Source organism: Apis laboriosa, unplaced genomic scaffold (genome assembly GCF_014066325.1).
Source record: "Apis laboriosa isolate Shangri-la unplaced genomic scaffold, ASM1406632v1 scaffold4_cov146, whole genome shotgun sequence".
NCBI classification, from domain to species: domain Eukaryota; kingdom Metazoa; phylum Arthropoda; class Insecta; order Hymenoptera; family Apidae; genus Apis; species Apis laboriosa.
In genome coordinates, this window is record NW_025223501.1 from 3,049,793 (window position 1) to 3,071,970 (window position 22,178).

General features: G+C 30.3%; 1 protein-coding gene and 1 long non-coding RNA gene across 2 annotated transcripts in view; one reads left to right on the forward strand and one right to left on the reverse strand.

Moving 5' to 3' along the window:
- LOC122717288 overlaps positions 1-18,217 on the forward strand; it is a 30,572-nt gene extending 12,355 nt beyond the window's left edge. The window contains exons 3-4 of the long non-coding RNA XR_006347191.1: positions 17,399-17,712; positions 17,909-18,217. This is a non-coding gene — a long non-coding RNA (uncharacterized LOC122717288). The remainder of the gene's footprint in view (positions 1-17,398; positions 17,713-17,908) is intronic.
- The window catches only part of LOC122717283 (probable G-protein coupled receptor 158), a 149,739-nt gene that overhangs the window by 75,453 nt on the left and 52,108 nt on the right, over positions 1-22,178 (reverse strand). The gene's annotated exons all lie outside the window — the stretch shown is intronic.

Sequence of the window (22,178 nt, forward strand, 5' to 3'; positions counted from 1 at the left end):
GTTGGATCGTTATTGCACACTGTATTTAATTATTTACAGGAAGAATTTTTCCTGGAAGAAAACGGTGCTGCTAAGGAAAGAAAAAATTCAATTCAAAGGATGATGAGGAAAATGTAATAGTTAATTGGAGTTATTTCGATAATTTATTGATCAAAAATAAAATAATGGCGAACGAGTAAAAGGTATTATTATTGATAAAAAAAAAAATATTATGAATTCATTTATTTTATAAAAAATTAAATTTCACCTTTCAAAATAATATGTCATACGACAATGTTATTATTAATAAATCACGAATCACGATTTAAAATAATAATTATTATCTATGATAAAAAAAGATTTTACTTTTATATAATAAATTATTGAACAATAAGAAATTAATTCCAATCCATCCCATCTTAAAATAATGGATTTATTAGGGCTTAAAATCAATATATGTGTAGAGAGAGAGAGAGAAATTAAAAATAAAATTATTAAATAAAAAGGTTTATTAATAATTCTCTTAAATTTATACATCTAATTCTATTAATAATAATTATAGAAAAAAATATTTCTTATTAAAAGAAATAAATATCAATGATTTATAATCAATTAAAATTAAATTTATTTTACTTATTAATAAATAAATTTCAGATATAATTAAAGTTGATGAATGGACTAAAGATGAAATTGGTTAGATGCTATTGATATATAATGTTAAAAATGGTATATAAATAATAATTAAATGTTATTCGAGTAAATAAGTAATTATTTAAATTAACTTATCGAAATTTTTAATTAGTTACTTTTTGAACAATTTTTAATGCCCAATCTTTGAATTCAACCAATATACCGATAATACCAATAATAAATTTATCTATCTATCGAGGAAATTTTACAAAACAGGATCAATATAATAACTATAATATTTCATTAGTCTGATTGGCCAATTATTTATTTATTTATCATGTTTGATTAGTTACTGGCCTATGCCTCTCCAATAATTTACCCACTCTCCTTGACCGATAAGTAACCGATAGTTAGTTTATTTGATTAATAACCGACCTATTTCTCTGGTCTGATGACCCGTTTCGACCAATAATTTACTTATACTCCTTATCTGCCAGTGACCGATTGCCCCTGTCATCTGTCCGATCAGTAACCTCCTATTTACCTTGACTGACTAGCGGTTGATTTATACTACTTGTCTGTCCAATAATCGACCTATCCTTCGCTCTATCTGCTATGCACATTTAAAACGTTCGAATTAACTTCAAACGACTAAAGTTAGAAATTGAGATGGTACTCTTTCGCCAAAAAGTAACTTTTTAACAAGGAAAAGTTTATAGTTTTAAGGAATCTCGAATTTAGTTGCAATTTTAATATACTTTCTAAATAATTTTATTCTCAATAACGCGTCTTATATCTATTCTTTATTGATTTTTCAGTGGCAATTATATTACTTTTGCTATCAGATTAGTTTTCTATTTCAAAGATAATGTCTCGGATTTGTTTATATAAAAATTAGATTTTTCGAATCACAATATCAAAAAAAAAATCTCAAATTATGTTAAAATCGAAACTTTCATCATTATTTACAAACGCAACAAAAATATGGCCACAAAATACTTTGCATTTCGACAATGACACAACAACACCCCGATAACCCTGAACTTTCCAAACACGAATTACAAATTGAAAACCGTGCTCGCGACACTCTCGCGTGTTCGATTAGCAATATTTTAACCGTAACAATGAAAACCGTAATGGTGGGACCGTAAATCGGACTCGTACCATCGAGGACATCCAGTTCGTCTCCCATTTCCATGACAATATAAATCAAACGTGGAAGATTTACGATCTTTCACCGTCGTAAACATTAACTTCCCCCCTCCCCTCCAACTTTACCTTTTGACTTCCGGTCCGAAGGATGCGAGGAGCAATCCTGTGTATGTGTGCGCGCGATGAAAAATGCGATCGTTAACGTCGCATTAACCGAGCCATGGAACGGTTTTCCTCGATAGAATTATGCTGCTACGGATTGGCGAAGAAGCCATCTGCTATTCACTTACATTATCCTCCCCCCCGTATTCATCATTTCGAATAATATAGAGAAAATTTCTTTTTAGGAAAAGGTCGAAGGAAAAATTCGAACTCTATGGCGAGATCGACTGTTATATACATACATCGGATATAATATTATCGATGCGCACACACGATTGATTTTTTCGAAGAGAATGTATGAATTTTATCGGTTCGTTTAAAAGTGATCGTTTGCCGGTTGTTGCTTCAGCCTCAATGGCGAATGTATGGAGCAACTGGAAAAGTTGTAAAGATACGCGAAAGTGGAAAATAAAGATGAAAGTTATGACATTTGGCAATATAGGTTTGGAACTTTAAAGAAACGAGGAGTATACTTCACTTGCGGGAAAGGTGGCAAGGAATGAGACATCTAGCGACGATAAAGATAAATTCGTCGAAGATATATTTTCTCCATCATAAAATTGTAATCTTTTACACGAATTTATATTTATATATTTTTTTCTATAAAGATATCATTAAAAGTTAAAAGATATACCAATTAATTCCTAAACATTCTTGAACAAAAAAGAAACGAGGCGATATCAATTTTCAAATATTTTAATTATAAATTGAGAAGCCAATATCTCTCTCATTATAAATAATAATTATTGGTAAAAGAATTTTTTTTAAGAATAACCATTATCGAAGATGAAAATTTTGATAATTTATTTTTGTAATCAGAAACCAGAAATAAAAATTCTTTTTGATTAGAAATAACATTATCGATGGTTTCTTTTTTCTTTTAATTGTTTCAAATCAATTTCACATTGATCGAAAGAAAATTATTAAAAATATAAATTTAAAACAAAAATCTTCTGAAACAAAATGTTTAGATTTTCTCAAAAAAAAAAAACAATACAACTTAATGAACTTTCAATCAACGCGAAATATATCTTTTCAATATTTTCAACTTGATAACTTATAATCAAAGACAACAAATATTTCATTCGTTCAATCTATTATCAACTTCAAAATATCATTCTCGAAATTAAATTCTCGAAAGTAAAGATAATTAACTTAAGATTTAAATTAAATTTATCGTCAATTTCAGAGTGTACAAGTGAAAAAAGAAACTATCATCATATCATTAACAACGAGGACACCTTTGCTTCCAAAAGAAAGAAAAAGCAATTATGAAAGTGATCCATCTTACGTTTCGCCTTCCTACATCTTTTTATTCGTAAAATTTCACGATAAAACGAATTCCTTTTTTTCCCCTCCCCCCATCTTTTGTTACAAACGACATATGTCGTATATACCCCCTCCCCCGTTTTCGAGATGCTTGGTATCGGATTTCGGGTATTATGTTGCGGAAAATCGTCGATGTTCGTAATTCCCGCGAACGAGGGATCGATTGAAACGTGGAACCGCGGTACACACACATATACACGATGAAGCAAGGGTTACGGGAAGCCAGGTATCGAGTACGTTGTATATTAATTCGCATCGTCCAGGGAAACCGCCAATCGGTGTACGAACCGTTAAACTTCTACCCGATAATGGGCCTCGCAGCCACTTACGTGAAACGCGAAACAGAAATTTGAATTTGCCTCGCTCTCCCGCTTTCCAGGCCTCGAAAATTTTCCCCGATCGATTGACAAATAGTTTGACGAAAGTTCATGCGTACGCATAATTTTATTATGCCAATATTTTATTACGAAATTTCGACACTTGTGTTTGCTCGTCGAGGATAAATATATATATATATATAGAGAGAGAGAGAGAGAGAAAGAGAGAAAGAAATAGAGAACGTGTGATACGTCACGTTTCAACTTTTTTTTTCAAAAGTTCGCAATTTGTTTAATCCTTTGTGAAATAGATTTGTCGTGGATTGTTGTTGCAATGGTAACAGTGATAAATTGTTATTGAATATGAATTTTATTTTATTTTTTTTTTTTTTTTAAATTAAAACGTGATTCTAAAACAAGATCGTATCGCTCGTTTAAAGAGAGGTTATGTTAGATTATGAATCTATCGATAATGTAAATATAAACTATTCTACTTAACCGACCGGTAGAAATATTATTTCGCCAATTTGATCGGAAAGATTATTTAACTCGAATTCCTTTAATTAGACCGACTTGTGACCGACCCACTTCACTTATCCTACGACAATAATACTTCTTATTCTTATTGGCCTTTAAAAAAAGCTCGTTCCACTTCTTTCATTTGATTCGGACGTAGTTTCTTCGCGCTAGACGATAAATGATAAAATTTACACCATCGTTTGACTCATATTAAAAAAAATATCTGCACAATGAATAGCCATCTACAATTCTATAATTTTACCATAATTTATATAATTATATAATTCTACCATATAATACATAATAATAATTATATAATTCTACCATAATTTATCTCTCTATTTTTTAAGATCCTTTTCAAAGAACAATCCTTATCCAACATTCCACGATTCTTCCTTCCCTTTCCCCACTTCCTTTTCTCGTCCCCTAAATCCTCCATTCGCGAAAAGAGTTGGAGAGAGCAGAACTGGCAATTATTTCGCGATCGAGGCCGCGTATAAATTAGCACGCAGGTCGAGAGAACGAGAGGAGGAGGAGGAGAAGATGGAAATTAAACTCTCCCCCTCCCTTTTTCCAGCCGCACAACTACAACAAACGTCGTTTGCATACGACACGGATTCGGAACGGTTTAAAACGGATAAGCCTCCTCTTTCTCGTTCGTTACAAGACAAACCCTCCCTCCCCTATTTCTCTTTTTTCACTTCGCTTTTTCGCGCTCGATTATTCCGTTTCCAAAGTTTTCGAAACTCGAAAAGATCTCGTGGCGAGATTTTTATTAACGAAGAGAGATAGAATGGAAATTATTAGGAGGAAGCGAGGCGTGATCGATCGAAACGAAAATTAAAAAATTTAAATAAAAGCTGCTGCTGCTGTTGCTGTTGCTGCTTCCTCCTCGTGATCGACAAGTTTCGATTGTTTTCACGTGGAAAGGGGGAGGAAGGAGGAGGGGAGGAGGAGCGTTCTTTGTAATATTCTCGCATAATTTCGCGGGGAATTCGAGCATTGAACGGGGGTAAAATTTTGGAATTGAATGGAACGGAAATTCGAACGTTCGTTTTCGCTGTGGAAGTTTCGAAGTAGGGGGAGGGGAGGGCGAAGGTACACGAGGGAAGATGTTTGCTAAACAGATAGATGAACGATTTGTTGAAAATGTTGATGAGTAATCTTCGTGAGTATGGTAAATTATTCTGTATTCATGAGAAATTTGAATATGTATATGTAATATGAAATAACATACAAGGGGATGGAAGATTGTTTTGTTTTGTCAGAATCAAAAAATTTAAATTTAAATTAACGTTTAACAATATTGACACTTTTAATGTGATAATATATATATATTAAAAGTAAATATATATAAAGTTACGATTCGTAGCTTGTATATATTTATGCGTGGAATGTCACGCGATCGCTGTTTCGATTCTGTTTTCTGTCTGTGCTCCTTTTTTAGCGACATAGTGAGGTCAGAATAGTGGAACAAATCGACACGATCCACGGTCTATGTAACATAGTTTCTCATTTCCTTTATTAAATATATTCTTTTCCTCATCCATTTCACAACCTGATGATATAATAAATATTTGGAAATCCAATTTTAACAAATTTTTTTATCCTTTCTGACCAATTCGTTCTCCACAATTCTTCCATTCGAGCCAATTAAGCTAAATAAATGAAGATCCTTTAGAAATAAAAGTCACACGTCTATGTAACACAGTTTATCCCTATTTCCTTTATTAAATATAAATTCTCTTCTTGCTTGTTACCTTTGGTCGAGCCATTTCACAACCTGAATATATATGATAAATATTTTTAAATCCAATCTTAACGAATTTTTTTATCCTTCCTGATCCATTCGATTCGTCAAAATCTAACTCGTTCTCCACTTGATTCTTCTATTCGAGCCTAATTAAATTGATCTGACTTTAAAAGAATGATAAAAATCATACTGTCAGTGACATTGTAAGAAAAAAAAAAAGAAACCTTAATGAATTTTTTATCCTTCCTGATCAATTCGTTCGTCAAACTTGAACAAACTTGATTCTTCTATTCGAGCCTAATTAAGCTAAATAAATTAATATTCTTTAGAAATAAAATTCATGTAACATCTATGTAACATAGTTTACTCCTATTTTCTTTATTAAATATAAATTCTCTTCTTCATTCATTTCACAACCTATTCTCTGCTAATATAATAAATACTTTAAAATCCAATTTCAACGAATTTTTTTATCCTTCCTGACCAATTCATCAAAATCGAATTCGTTCTCCACTTGATTCTTCTATTCAACCCTTTATTAAGCTAATATTAAGCTAAATAAATTAATATTCTTTAGAAATAAAAGTGAATAATTCTTTAGAAATAAATGTAACATCTATGTAACATAGTTTACTCCTATTTCCTTCATTAAATATAAATTCTCTTCTTCGTTCATTTCTTATTCCCTGCTAATATAATAAATATTTTAAAATCCAATTTCAACGAATTTTTTTATCCTTCCTGACCAATTCGTTCGTCAAACTTGAACAAACTTGATTCTTCTATTCGAGCCTAATTAAGCTAAATAAATTGATCTGACTTTGAAAGAATGATAAAACTGTGTCACACTGTCAGTAACAATGTAAGAAGAAAAAAAGAAACATCACATTCCTGGCGAATATCTATTTTCTCCAGAGATCAACGTTTCAATAATAAAGAATCAGAAGCGAGAAAGACAAGGAAGGTCTGCCCGTATCGATTTCACTAGCCCGATTACGTAGCGTCAGTTGCCGATTTTCCCACGGCTTTTCCCGGAATCGTGTAAGCCAACTAAGGTGCTCGTATTCCCCGATAAGAGGGGGGGGGAAGGGGGGAGAGACAATCGTCGAAAATCGTCGTAAATCTGTCGTGAATCATCTCCCCTTGTCGCGAAATCTCAGATTTTTCGCCTGGCTAACCTTCAGGGGCGCCCCCTGCCTGCGAGTGAACGTGTTTCTCTATTCATTTAATTCGAAAATTTCAACTCCACCAATTTCCATATCCCAAGAAATAATTAGCAATACCTTTATCTATAATATTAATTTTGAATATTTTGTTCAGAAATATTCTTCACTTCAAGTTAAGAGTTTAGAGATTTTCTTTCTATGCTGAAGATGGAGAATTCTGTATTTTTTTTTTTTTTTAATTATCAAGTGACAATGCCAAAGAGGTACGAGGCAATCTTTTCCAAATATCCCATAGTCAGATCATTTAAAAATGTGTAATTACATTATTCATTTTGACAATGTTGAGCCATTTGTAAAAATCTTGGCTCATTTATTTATTTCTTATGAAAAGAATTAATATAGTGAGAAATTATAGTGAGAAAATTCTAAAGTGATCATCACCCATTACTCTTATAAAAATATCCTTTTTTATTTTGAAATCAGTATGGCAAAATGAAAGTCAAGCCTCCAATTGTCCTCTGCGAGTCTCTCTAAATTTTCCGCCTGTCTTTATCAACAAGTAATAAATTATTAAGTAATAAATATTGCTGAACACTCGTTCTTCCAATTTTTCCAATTTTTCCAAGGGCATATATTTTCCACTAGAGATTTTCAAACAACTTCCTTTATTCCCATCATCGTGTTTCTAACTTTTGTTTTTCAACTCTGCTCGAATACAAATCTTCGGGAAAAAAAACAAGTATCATCAAAGCAGCCATCCCCCTTCTCTTTTTCTCCAAAAGCGAAGAGAGACGGAGACACACAGACAAACAGACAGAGAGAGCGAGAGAGAGAGAGAATACCGCTCGTAAAAGAGGGAAGAGAAATCTTGAGGGTATAAACTCGAAAATGAGATCGTCATGCAAATGGAGCAACTTAGACCAGAGATCTCGGGGATATTGTGCTCGCGTGGAATCGCAAGTGAGGTCATAAGTGACGATTACAAGTTGCTCGATAATAAGTTTGCATATATCCGCGATTCGAGTGAAAAGAAAGAAAAAAGAAACGAAAAAAAAAAAGAAAAAAAAAAGTAATCGCGTGTTGCACGTGAGAGTTGCCTTACTGCTCCTTCGAAACTTCACCTCCGTTCGCTTCACCTCCTCTCCTCAATGTTTAATTAAAAGTTCGCAGCCAGATATGATTTCATTTATTAATCGGCCACTCCACTCTCTCTCTCTCTCTCTCTCTCTCTCTCTCTCTCTCTCTCTCTCTCTCTCTAGGTGATGGACGAACTAAGATGGAAAAGGAAAGATTTAATATTTTATCGCCTGTATATAATGCAAATTTTTAATAACTCAGTCGGTAAATGTAGTGGAAACATTGGCAATGTTGGCAACATTGGAACTTGAAACTAACCTGAATATAAAACCTGGCTAACTTTTTTATCGACGTGAAACAAAACTCGATCCGATTTTAATTCGTGCAATCGTTTGACGACTCGAATAAATGTAAATATATATATATAATATAATAAATATAATAAATATAATAAATATAAAGATACGTGAAAAGAAGTCTGGTCTCAAACTGGAAAATCTATTAAATCGAGTACGATCTAACCAAAAATATAATCGTATCTTATGAACGATTTGTGTATAAAAAAAAATTGAAAATAAAAAAATAAATAAGATATTTAATTTTGTTCCAAGTGTCTGTCAAAATTTGGAAAAGAAAAAGTCTAATTTGAAGCCAACGGCATCGTTAGCCGAAGGAAATGAAGTCGTCATAAAGAACCTTAACCTAATCTTGATTCAACTTTAAACCCAAACCTGGAACATTCTTTCTCTCCGAGAAATAAATAAACGTTCTTGGGTTGCTTAATAAATTTAAGGTTAAGAGGTAAACTCTAACCCATCCCCCAAAGGGGATGAAGAAATCAGTGTTTTAAAGAACTTAATCAGGCAAAATGAAATTCCACTTTGAAAGAAATATATTGTTGAAAAGAATATTCTTTCGAAGGAGTGGAAAACTTAAGAATTAATCGAAAAACGTTTATTTATTATCCGATAAATTTGCATGAGTTAACCTTTTCTTTTTCTTTTTCTTCGTGGAAATGTTGCATGAAGCTTGCAATTTGTATATTTCTCTCTCTTATAAGGATCCAATTTCCTCTTAGAGATTACGTTACTCTTCTTTGCCCTTTATTCTACCACGTGCTATTAATAAAGCCAAAGCGTCTTCAGATACTTGCAAGATAAAGCTTGAAATGCTCCACTTGCTTCTCTATAATTGATCCATATTACTTATGCAAACTGGATATCATTTGATTCAACGTATAAATGCTGTTTCATTTGTCTAACTCTATATATATATATATGGCCCTTACTCCACTTGTCTAACCAAGTGTGATTTATGTTCCAGTTGTCCGACCATGTTTGTTCCTTAATCTACTTGCCTAACCGTTTCTATTTCACTTGTCTGACAAGGAATTATTCCGTTCCAGTCAGAAACTCTATTCTTAAAATCGATTGTTTCATTTTATGATTTATACGTTTTTTTTTTTTTTTTTCTAATATTTTCTTTTTCTCAAGAGACAGTTCTGTTTTACTCGAAAACTTTACTTAATCCGTTTGTTTTCATCATAAACCTATTGTTCTCAACATATCAATAACAGGCAGTGGTGGTCTATTCTAGTATTTGCTTTATCAATGCTTTCTTCATCACTTTTTGTAAAATAAAAACAATTCTTAAGCTGACTTGTTTGTTAGCAGAAAGTTAGTTGATTGAAAATCTCACTTGTTTTGATGATGAAAGGAAAGATTGTTTGTCCAATGGTATTTCTCTTATCCTTGTTTAATAAATGATATTTCCCATAATTTCTATATCTCATCTAATCCAAATTATTACTTTTTTACTGCATTATTACTTTTCAACTGTTTGACTGATTAAAGTCAGTGACATAAGCTTTACCAATAATTAATAATTGGAACTGAATTGTGAAGTCTTCTACAATTCTTATTCTATTGTACCAAGATCTACGATGCTTATCAATTCTAGTTAGCAAAACTCGTTCAATTAACCTGAATGCAAGGTATTCCATTAAACCAAACAGAAAAAATTCCCATAACTTTTTATTACCTTGCACCCTGGTACAAGCAGTAGAAACCTCAAATTGGAGTAATAGTAAAAGTAATAGTTTCATTTTAATAAAATTCTAAACTGGTACTTAAGGAAAAGATGTTTTACAAGGGTGAAATCACACCCTTCCATTACAACCACTAATAGCAACGTTTTATCTTTACACCCTCTGTCGTTTCCTTTTAATTATTAAATTAATTCTGAACTACTGCACAAGATATTTGCTTTAGCATCTCTGTAATTATCATTTACATCCATCCATTGTCAATTTTTTTTAAAGCAAGAAAGTGATTCAATGCTTTGTATAACTGGAATTGTATATCTTTAATATGATCCTTGAATATGACTATCTCTGCACTAATGCTCTTGGATAGTTATGCACTACACTGTACTGTTTTTAGAGCCAATTTTATGACACTCTCTTGATTTAATTTATACTTTTCTTCTAAAAATCTTTCTAGTAAAAGATAACCTTACAAATATTGAAAATTTCCTTTCATTAAACATTCCTTTTCAAAGAAACTATTGAATTACATCAAGCTAACCTTGATAACATTCAGATGTAATAAAAATTTCTTCTGCATTTTCTAAAGTGAATTTAGCCAAAGAAATTACTTTAAAGGTAACCACAATTATTCATAATTAAATGACTGACATTATCTCTACTCTTTTTTTTTTTTTTTTCCCCTTAATAAATATCTACATGAATTAGTACTTCAGTTGGATTCTCGCGAGGATTTATTAGCATTGAAGCTTCAGTAAACAAGAGATAATACAATGTATTCGTGATATTATATGCACATAATGAACGAGTAACCGGTATTATACCGGTATTATACGAAGGAATTCAGACTCTCGAAAGTAATCATTCTATCAACCAGGTTTATTGGATGGCTCGAGGCTTTTATCGTGTCTAGTGTAAAATTAAAGCTGCAGTGAAATTAAACTCGAATTCCGACCAACACTCTGCATGCATTTTTGCCAGTGCAATTTGAGAAACGCAACAGCAACGAATTTGCCAAAAAAAAAAAAAAAAAAAAAAACGTGCATAAAATCAACATTTTTCAAATAGATTACGTAATTACCGTAATTCGAATTAGTATCAAATTGTTGTTAATGTGAATTGATTCGTCGAAATCGACGCAACAGCATCGAATTTGCCAAAAAAAAAAAAAAACAAAAACGTGCATAAAATCAACATTTTTCAAATAGATTACCTGATTATCGTAATTCGAATTAGCATGAAATTGTTGTTAATGCGAACTGATTCGTCGAAGTTGATCCGAATGAATTTTTGAATTTTTTTAACTGGAAATGGAATATTCAAAAGAGCTTAGATCTTAAACCTCCCAAAAAAATCTTAATCCCAAAAAATCTCGAGTATTCGCAAACTTTCTAGGCTCGAGTTTCGCACGATTCAATCTTATTATATCATTTATATCATTTACATTTTTAAAATATCAACTCGTCGTTTTTAAAAATTATCAAAATTAAAATTAAAAATTAAAATTGTCAAAATTATGCAAAATAATGGGAAAAATTAAATTGTTTCGGGTAATTTTATTATGAGTAATTTATTATGAAAATTTATTATTAATTTATTATGAGTATTTTATTATGAAACAGTGAAATACGAAATATCGTTTGCTCAAGAGACAAATTTGAATTTCCTCTTTTAAGAATTGTAAAAAGAAATATTGCAAACTAAGGATACAACAATGTGACAAAACGCGTTCAAGTTCCATCTGGAACAGATGGTTCTTCCCATTGATCGAAATTTACGAAGATTTAATTCGTAAATAATATAGAAATCGTAAAGAAACGCGATTTTTTCACGCGAGGAGTTGATAGGAAAAATTCGTATCCAGGGGAAATGAACAGGGGGAAATAACTCTCGCGGAGTGTTACTTAATCCTCGAGGGATGATAGCGCATTAAGAGTGATTGAAAAATCGAGTTACGCGATTCGAAGCACGCTGCCCCGTTTCGAGGAAGAAGAATCGCGGAAAACGTCGTTGAAACGAGTTATCGTCCGGATTCGATTTGCGATCGAGGGAGGTCTTTGGGCCGAGGTTCGTTGAACAGCGGTTCGTTGAAACGGATTCGAAATTCGCGAGGCTATGAGATCACGAATGATCGAGGCGAGAATCTGTTGAAATTGTGTGAAAATTGAAGAAAAGAAAAAAAAAAAATGGGACGCGTCGAAGGAATGGCACTTGATATTTTGAGAAAGAAGAAAATGGAAAATGAGAAGGAAGCGATTGTGATCATTGAATGAGGGGAGAATCTGTTGAAACGTGAGAAAAAAAATAGAAATTTGTACATTTTTTTGAGGGACATTTGATATTTTGGAAAAGAAGAAATGGAAGTAAAAAGAAAGTAACTATGGATTATTGACTAGGAGAGAATCTGTTAGAAGAGAGAATTTATTAAAAAATAAAAAAGAAGTGATTATGATTATTAATTAAGGAGAGATTCTGTGAGAAAAAAATGAGATTTTTGATGTATATTTCATTGAAAAATTGGTACTTGATATTTTGGAAAAGAAGAAATAAAAAGAAAGTAACTATGGATTATTGAAAAAGAGAATCTGTTAAAAAATAAAAAAGAAGTGACTATGATTATTAATTAAGGAGAGATTCTGTGAGAAAAAAATGAGATTTGTGATGTATATTTCATTGAAAAATTGGTACTTGATATTTTGGAAAAGAAGAAATGGAAATAAAAGGAAAGTAACTATGGATTATTGAGTAAAAAGAGAATCTGTTAAAAAATAAAAAAGAAGTGACTATGATTGACTAAAGAGAGAATCTGTTAAAAAATAAAGAAGAAGTGACTATTATTATTAATTAAGGAGAGATTCTGTGAGAAAAAAATGAGATTTTTGATGTATATTTCATTGAAAAATTGGTACTTGATATTTTGGAAAAGAAGAAATAAAAAGAAAGTAACTATGGATTATTGACTAAAGAGAGAATCTGTTAAAAAATAAAAAAGAAATGACTATGATTATTAATTAAGGAGAGATTCTGTTGAAACGTGAGAAAAAAATGAAATTTGTGATGTATATTTCATTGAAAAATTGGTACTTGATATTTTGGAAAAGAAGAAATGGAAATAAAAAGAAAGTAACTATGGATTATTGACTAAAAAGAGAATCTGTTAAAAAATAAAAAAGAAGTGACTATGATTGACTAAAGAGAGAATCTGTTAAAAAATAAAAAAGAAGTGACTATTATTATTAATTAAGGAGAGATTCTGTGAGAAAAAAATGAGATTTTTGATGTATATTTCATTGAAAAATTGGTACTTGATATTTTGGAAAAGAAGAAATAAAAAGAAAGTAACTATGGATTATTGACTAAAGAGAGAATCTGTTAAAAAATAAAAAAGAAGTGACTATGATTATTAATTAAGGAGAGATTCTGTTGAAACGTGAGAAAAAAATGAAATTTGTGATGTATATTTCATTGAAAAATTGGTACTTGATATTTTGGAAAAGAAGAAATGGAAATGAAAAGAAAGTAACTATGGATTATTGACTAAAAAGAGAATCTGTTAAAAAATAAAAAAGAAGTGACTATGATTGACTAAGGAGAGAATCTGTTAAAAAATAAAAAAAAAATGATTATTATTATTGACTGAGGCGAGAATCTATTGAAACGTGAGAAAAAAATGAGATTTGTGGTATATATTTTGTTGAAAAAATGGTAATATTTTAGAAAAGAAGAAATGGAAATAAAAAGAAAGTAACTATGATTATTGGCTATGACAAGAATCTGTTAAAAAATGAGAAAAAAATAGAAATTTGTACATTTTCTTGAAGAACACTCGATATTTTGGAAAAAAAGAAATGGAAATAAAAAGGAAGTGACTATGATTATTGAATCTATTAAAAAATAAAAAAGAAGTGACTATGATTATTAATTAAGGAGAGATTCTGTTGAAATATGAGAAAAAAATAAGATTTGTGATGTATATTTCATTGAAAAAATGGTACTTGATATTTTGGAAAAGAAGAAATGGAAATAAAAAGGAAGTGACTATGATTATTGACTTTTTAAGAATCTGTTAAAACGTGAGGAAAAAAGAAAGAGATTTATGATACATTTTCTTGAAGAGTCACTTGATATTTTGGAAAAGAAGAGAAGGAAATAAAAAAGAAAAAAAAGAAAAAGAATAATGTAGAAGGGAATAAAGTAAAATGGAAGGGAAAGAAAAGAAAGCAAGATGTAGAAATGAAAGGAAAAAGAACAAATAGAGAAGAGTAGAGAAAATTTTCAAAGTTGTATTCTTGATTTGCATTCTTTTCTTTCTCTGTACAAAGGAAATATAGAAATTAATCAAATTAGTATTATTATCATAAATGATGGTAACAAAGAACCGTCAAGTAACAAAGAAGATAATATAAAATATCAAATTATACTCTTGTTACATGCTATATTATTTCGATTGCAAATTATTATCACTATCACTTTATATACATTTACTTTATTATCATCAAATTATAATATCGTAAAACGAATAATATAAAATTCTGAAAATTTTCTTCTTGATTCACGATATTCTTCCCGATCGCAATTTTAACGCAGGAGTGCATTTATCGCGAATTACGATCGAAGATTGCGCTCATAATTTTTCGATTTTACAAATTGAAAATTGCCTCGCTTCGTTCATTCTGAAAATAAATCCTCTCTCCCCGTCAATCGGGACACGGAAGTGAATATAAATCTTGCACACTTGTACGAATGTGAAAAAAAAAGTAATCAGTATTAAACAAGTATTATACGCTCGAGTAGCAAAATATTTCGTTTCTCACGATTATCGACTTCGGATTTGCCATGCAATCGGGGAGAGAAAACACGCGTCCATCGATCATATATATTTGGATTATAGGTAAAAACAAAAAAAAGTCACGAAAGTGTACGAACGAAAACTGGAAAAATGGATTTTTTTTTTTTTTTTTTTTTTTTTTTTATATAGAAAAAACACCATCTCGACTCTGACTCAAGAATATTGGTATATTTTTAGAATTAATAACGTAATTTCAACCGTGTTTAATCTATTCACTCAACACTTCCACATTCCACACTCACGCGAATATTTCCACGAATGAAATTTTTTGACAAAATTTTCAAAAATTTTCAATTTTTTATCCATTTTCAAAAAAGTCTTTATAAAATGTTACGCGTGATGATAATACTTCAGAAAGGAAACGAATAATTATTTTTTATAAATATATAATTTATGAAAACTATAATGAATTAGAATTAGAATGTAAATTAAGGAAAAAAGAGAATCGAAGAAAGTAATGTAAGATCAACATCGTTCATGAATAATTTATAAACAAATTATTCTCTTATCCGTAAATTAGTTTGTAATTAATTTGTGTATGAATTCACGAAACACAATTTTTCACAAACTCAGTTTTCTGAAATATTTACTTACATCAAAATTTCTATGAACATAGTCATTGATATCTAATCTGCGCGCAAAGATATAATTTACAATTCAAATTGACACGATAGATCGGCGAACAGATAAAATAAAAAATAAAAATTTAATATTATTTCGAACATTGTTCGTAAACAAACCACTCCTAAGGGAAAGAGTCGAACTTAAAAATTTTCGAATAATTTGAATAGTTTGAATCCCAGTATCGATACGTTCTCCTAATCGAAGGATGAATTAAACGATTGAAACATAATCATTAAATGATTAAAAGAAAACAGAAATCGCGCTGTATCGAAGACATGACAAACGAAGAATAAAAGTAGAAGAATAACGAGAATTAAAAGTAGGGCACGAACCAATTCTGTTGATGTTGAAAACAGAGTTTTTAAAATTCCGTTCCACGATCATTAAGGCCATATCTAATAGTATTAATAGAAACGACGTATCGTTGAAAATTAATTTATCGTACAATACAATTTCGACACGATATTTTTATTAGATCCGATGAGCTAATAAATAAATCATTTGATTTGAACGCTCGTTAATCTGTCATTTTTGAGTATATATTTATAAGTGTATTTCTAGAAATATTGTAATACGTACAATACGTATTAATTTTTATTTATATACAATATTAAAACAAAATCATATATATATATATATGTTCGTATTTTTTTTTTTTTGTATTGCTTAATGTCAATATTCATATTTCTAGAAAAATTGTAAATTGTAATTATACAATTTTATACATATTAATTTTTATATATATAAAATATTAAAACAAAATTATATATAATTTTATATATATATATATATGTTCGTATTTTTCTTTTATTGCTTAATATCAATTATTACAATACATTTCTTCGTATAAAAATTTAATAAATTATAATTCACGATTCTTGATTAATTTTAAATCAGAATTATAGAATTTTCTGTAAAAATTTTTTTTTACAGAATTGTTAATTTCATATTATTAATTTTTGCGATATCTTTATACGCATATTTATAAAATCATATATATAATCTAATCAATGAAATGAATAATATAGTAAATAAATAATATTGAAAAATATTATTTAAGAATCTTAACTATTGGATATGTTGTGTATATATCATAACATGTTAACATGACACATTTTATCATTATTCAAACACTTACGTGTATGTATATTTGGAAAAAAAAAAATACAAATACAAATATTAAAAATTCAATTATAACTATTGAAGATATTCGATATAATAAGGATGAAAATAAATATAAATATAATGAAACGAATCGAACGAACAATAATAATATTTCATTAATGTTTATTTAAAAAAAAATTATTTTTATTTCAAAAAATTTTTATTTTTAAAAAAAATATTATTTTAAGATTCTCTATGTAACAATTAAAATTTAAATTCAAAGTTTATGTAATCAACGTAATTAATATACGTAATATACATAATCGTAACATATTATTACTCTCGATAAATAATTATTTACATGAAATATTAATTAATATCAATATCAGAATAAATCACAAAGATTATATGTGAATCTATTATATATAAATAAATAAATAAACTCTATATAATCATCGAATTTTAAAATAAATAGAAAGTATAAAGGGGAAAAAAAAACATTGCATCATTGTTTAACAATAAGTAAAAATGTTATATAATATTTGATAATAAATTAATTTACTCGAAAAAACAATAGTACAAAGGAACGAACGAATGAATGAATGAATAAATGAATGGATAATGATAATATGAGTATATTATCATAAATATTTCCAGATAAGATATAATTTCCAATAATAAATAATAATAAAGATTTTCAGATAAGAGAAATATAAAAATAAAGGAAAGAAGATATATGGGACAGAGATATAAAAGGAGGGACAGAGATAGATAGATAGATAGAGAGAGAGAGAGAGAGAGAGAGAGAGACAGATAATAAAGAAAATGAAAGAAGAAAAAAGCGAATAAAAGATAACGGAAAAATGTTCAAGTGGTAGTATAAAAGAGAGCATTGCAAAGCGAACAGCATTATAATTATAAAAATTGATCTGGAGAAATCAAATTTTGTGGGAATTCATTTTGAATTATTATTTTTGAATTATTTCATAGAGCGACTATCACTTCCGGTACGTACGTTTCGTTCAATTTAGATCATATATTATTTAAATATTTTGTAATTATAATGATAAATTGATTAATATGTAGTGATATATAGAAAAAATGTTAAAATTAAAGTACAAAGTATTATATTATAATTATGAATAAGATTTGTGATAAATAATAAAATTCTCATAAAATATTATGTGTAACATAAATTGTTAGGCAACAATGTCGGACAACGAGCAACAAAACGAGCAACAAAACACGAACAATGCAAACGCCGAAGATGATAAAGTCAAAAATGTTAACAATAACAGCGAAAATAATCAAAATAAAAAAACAGAGACAATAAGTCGAAGTGAAAGAAGTATAATTGATCCTGGAACGCCATCATACGACCTTAATCATAAAGGTGAAATGGTTGAAAGGATTGATTAAATGAAATTAATAAGAGTGCTCAAAAAGATAATTAATGTAAAGTGAAAAATTTTCATTTAGATAAAAAAAAAATAAATTTTCATTTCAAAAAATAAAACTTCTTATGTACTTTTTTTCCCCACTTCAACAACTCGTGAAATTTTTAATATTCCAAAGAAAAAAAAAAAAAATAAAAAAAAGATATTAAAAATTAATTTACTGCATCATCACAATAATATTAACTTTATTATTCTAACACAAATCATATAAAATACAAATTATCGATGAATATTTCCAGAATTATCTCGAAGAGAAACATCGTTAGTTTTCATATTATAATGTCATTAAATGTCATAGATCAATTATACTGTGCTCAAATATAATTCGATCGATTGGATAAACTAAAAAAAAATTCTAGTAATCAATATTCTGTGTCACAATGTGCAACAACATCTTCTTTTCTTTTTTTTTCTTCTTTTTTTAATCTAAACGTAAACACTAATTAATACGCTAAATGAATTCTAACGTTCGAGATCGACCATCTGGATCGAACGCATCGTGTCAAGTGGTCGACCAAGAAGTTAAGAAATGATAAGAGGGAGCGACAGTTGTTTGGAAAAAGCAACGAGACTTGGCCGCGAGCCAACATTCCATGGACGATTCTCTCTCTGCCTGTGCACCATCCGCACCACACTCATGAATGTAGCAGCGTTGCTACATATTTGGTGAGAAATCTTATTACCGAATCCTTGGCTTGGAATTACCGAACGGCCGATTTACGTAGCGGATTTATTTGCCCGAAATTATTCGATAACGCGTCACATTGCGCGTTATACGCGTTCAAATAGGGATTGAAATTCTTGGAACGTAACTTGGAGAAGATTCGTGTTTTATTTATAAGAATAAACTCTTTTGAAATTTTGAAACGATTCTCGAGAAAATTATTTTTCGAAATAATATATATATATATATATATATATATATATTTATTTATATTATTTCGAAAAATAATTTTATAATTATAATAATTAAAATATAATATATATATATTATTTCCTTACAAAAGGAGGCAAAAATTATACAAAATTGAATGGAATGATTAATCAACGAGTCACGAACGACTTTCAGTCATATCCCGAGAAAGAAAAATCTAAAATCCCGGTTAGCTTTTAATCCCGTTTCGTTTGAGGATCGGAAATGGATTTCTCAGACGGCGAGACAATCTCGATCTCCCAATCTGAGCGGAGCAGAGGCTATAGCAGAAGAAAAGAAAAAGAAAAAAAGAAACAAAAATTTCCATCTTTCGTCAACAGATCGTCCGTTTGAAAAAATGAAAAAACTTTTTCAACGAGATTGAAACACATCACTTTTGACCAATTTGTTAAACTGTTAATTAATTCATTATTTTATTATAACGGATTTGCTTTTCCATCGAACATTTTCCAACGCGGATTAAATTTACATATAGTGATACGCGTAATGCGATTAAACGTACGATATCCTACATTTGTTATTTCTATCGATACGATAAAAATTCTGAATTCGCAAAATTCGTTTTCTATAAATTAATTCTAGAGATTAAAATAGCTGCCGTTTCATTTTTCTTTTTTTTTTTTTTTTTTTTTAATTATTAAGATAAAATTGAATGTAAATTAACGGTACAAAGATATTCGTAATAAACATTGCAATAACAAAACACGTGATGAAATTAACACGTGACATTTGCATGATGCGGCCAAAATTTCAATAACAAATTCTCATTAGGGGTTTGTAGCAACTTGTAGAAATTATTAAAACGGTTTAATTAGAAATGTCAACGGAACACTGGGTTTCCAGTGAATGAAATTTGGTAAATTCAACGGCACGTTATCTCTATTATTTTTATAATTGCTATTATTGCTGTTGTTGTTATTATTATCGTTATTGTTATTGTTATTATTATTATTATTATTATTATTATAACCGTTTTAATTTTCCATCCCCCCGTTACATCATCTCTCGATAATTACATGTTTCCCAATTAAATTAAATTATTTGCACAATTTATTTATCTTTTATCTTTTTGTCGTTCGTATGTATGTATGTATGTATGTATGTATATATGTAAATAATCAATGACTTCTTTAAAATAAATTCCCAGAACGGAGAGAAAAGGAACAGGAAAAAAAAAAAAATATAACGTATAGATGATTTCGAAATCGATCGCGATATTTATTTCTACGTGGGAAAGAAAAAAAAAAGAGAGAGAGAAAAAATAGCGTAAATGGATTTATATTTTAATAACAAGAGATCTGGAAAAATTTCACGTGCATCTTGCCCAATATTCTGTGAAAAACGAATGAAACGTTTTTACGTTTTTATTGAAATTTAGTATACGAAAGAATGAATGAATGAATGAATGAAAAGGTGGAGGAAAAACTTTCGCATATGAAATTTCGTTTTTTTTTTTTTTTTTTCGAGAAAGAAAACATGAAAAATTTATCACGAGACGAGAAACGAGAGCGGACACATGCTTCCATATTTGTCCCGATTTATTAAAATTCAAATAACATTTTAAACACATCGCGAATTATCGGCTTTTGAAATTCGAATATCCTTATCGCTTTTCTCGATGCAATGAAAAACAATTGGCTCGATTGGTGTATAAAAAAAAAAAAAAAAAAAGAAAATGTGCATTCCATCGAACTAAGCAATCCAATTATTCCAATTCATCAGGCGCACAAGCGATCGAGCCAACAATTGACAAAAATTAAATCTATAATCTAGTTAAATCTATAAATTCCATCGATTAATTCCATCGTATTCCTGACGCAATAAATGCAACTAATTATTAATTATACACTTAATATATATATATAATCGACCTGTTAACTAACTATAAAAATTATAGCGTTAAAAAGTAAGACGACGATGATCGATCGTTAATCAATCGTTCCAAATCAGAACAAATGAAAAGATTCGAAGGAACACGTTGTACGCGTATATAACTTCGCTGTTATTTAGAATATTCTTGTAGATGCGAACGAATTGGAGAAATCCGCAGAGAGAGAATGAGAGAGAGAGAGAGAGAGAGAGAGAGAGAGAGAGAGAGAGAGAATGATATGGCGCACGTGGAACGCAACCGCAGCCGACACAACTCGCGTTTCAATCAAGCCCCCTCAAGCCCGGAAGTCACGCGACGTTGAAATACCAGCGGCAACCGGCGTTCCAAGCGGCGGTGGAGGCGGCGAGCGGGTAGACCGAATTCCCTCTGTCTCTGGTCTACAACGATCCCCCTTCATTTTCCCCCGAGACTCTGCTTTCCTCAGCCTCCACCCCTCCGTATATTTATGGCCGATCAAGCTGAACCTCCGGATATGCGGGAGGAGGAGGAGAAGGAGAAAGAGGAGGAGGAGAAAGAGGAGGAGGAGAAAGAGGAGAAAGAGGAGAAAGAGGAGGAGGAGGAGAAAAAGGAGGAGGAGGAGAACGAGGAGGAGAAAAAGGAGAAAGAGGAGGAGGAGGAGAAAAAGGAGGAGGAGGAGAACGAGGAGGAGGAGGAGAAAGAGGAGGAGAAGGAGGAGAAGGAGGAGGAGGAGGAGAAGGAGGAGGAGGAGGAGGAGAAAGAGGAGAAGGAGAAAGAGGAAGAGGAGGAGGAGAAGAAAGAGGAGGAGGAGGAGAAGAAAGAGGAGAAGGAGGAGAAAAAGAAGGAGAGAGGAGAAAGAGGAGGAGGAGGAGAAAAAGGAGAAGGAGGAAAAGAAGGAGGAGGAGGAAGAAAAGGGGGGATTGTTAAATCGAGGCATCGATTTCCGGTTGAAATATATTACGATCTAGTTAGAATCTATTCACCGTGATTGTATTCGATTTTGGAAAAGAGGTAAGGAGGTACAGAGTATTTCAGAGATAGATAGATAGATTGTACTTGTGTGTACTTTTGTGTTCCATTTTGAAAAGGAGGTAAGAAGGAGAGATTTTGCATTCTGTATTTTATAAAATAAATTAATGTTTTAATATTTCTTTACTTATTTTGGGAATTTTCTTTACTTATATGTATATAAGTTATATATTTTTTTTATTCAATTTCTCATTCTTTTTACGA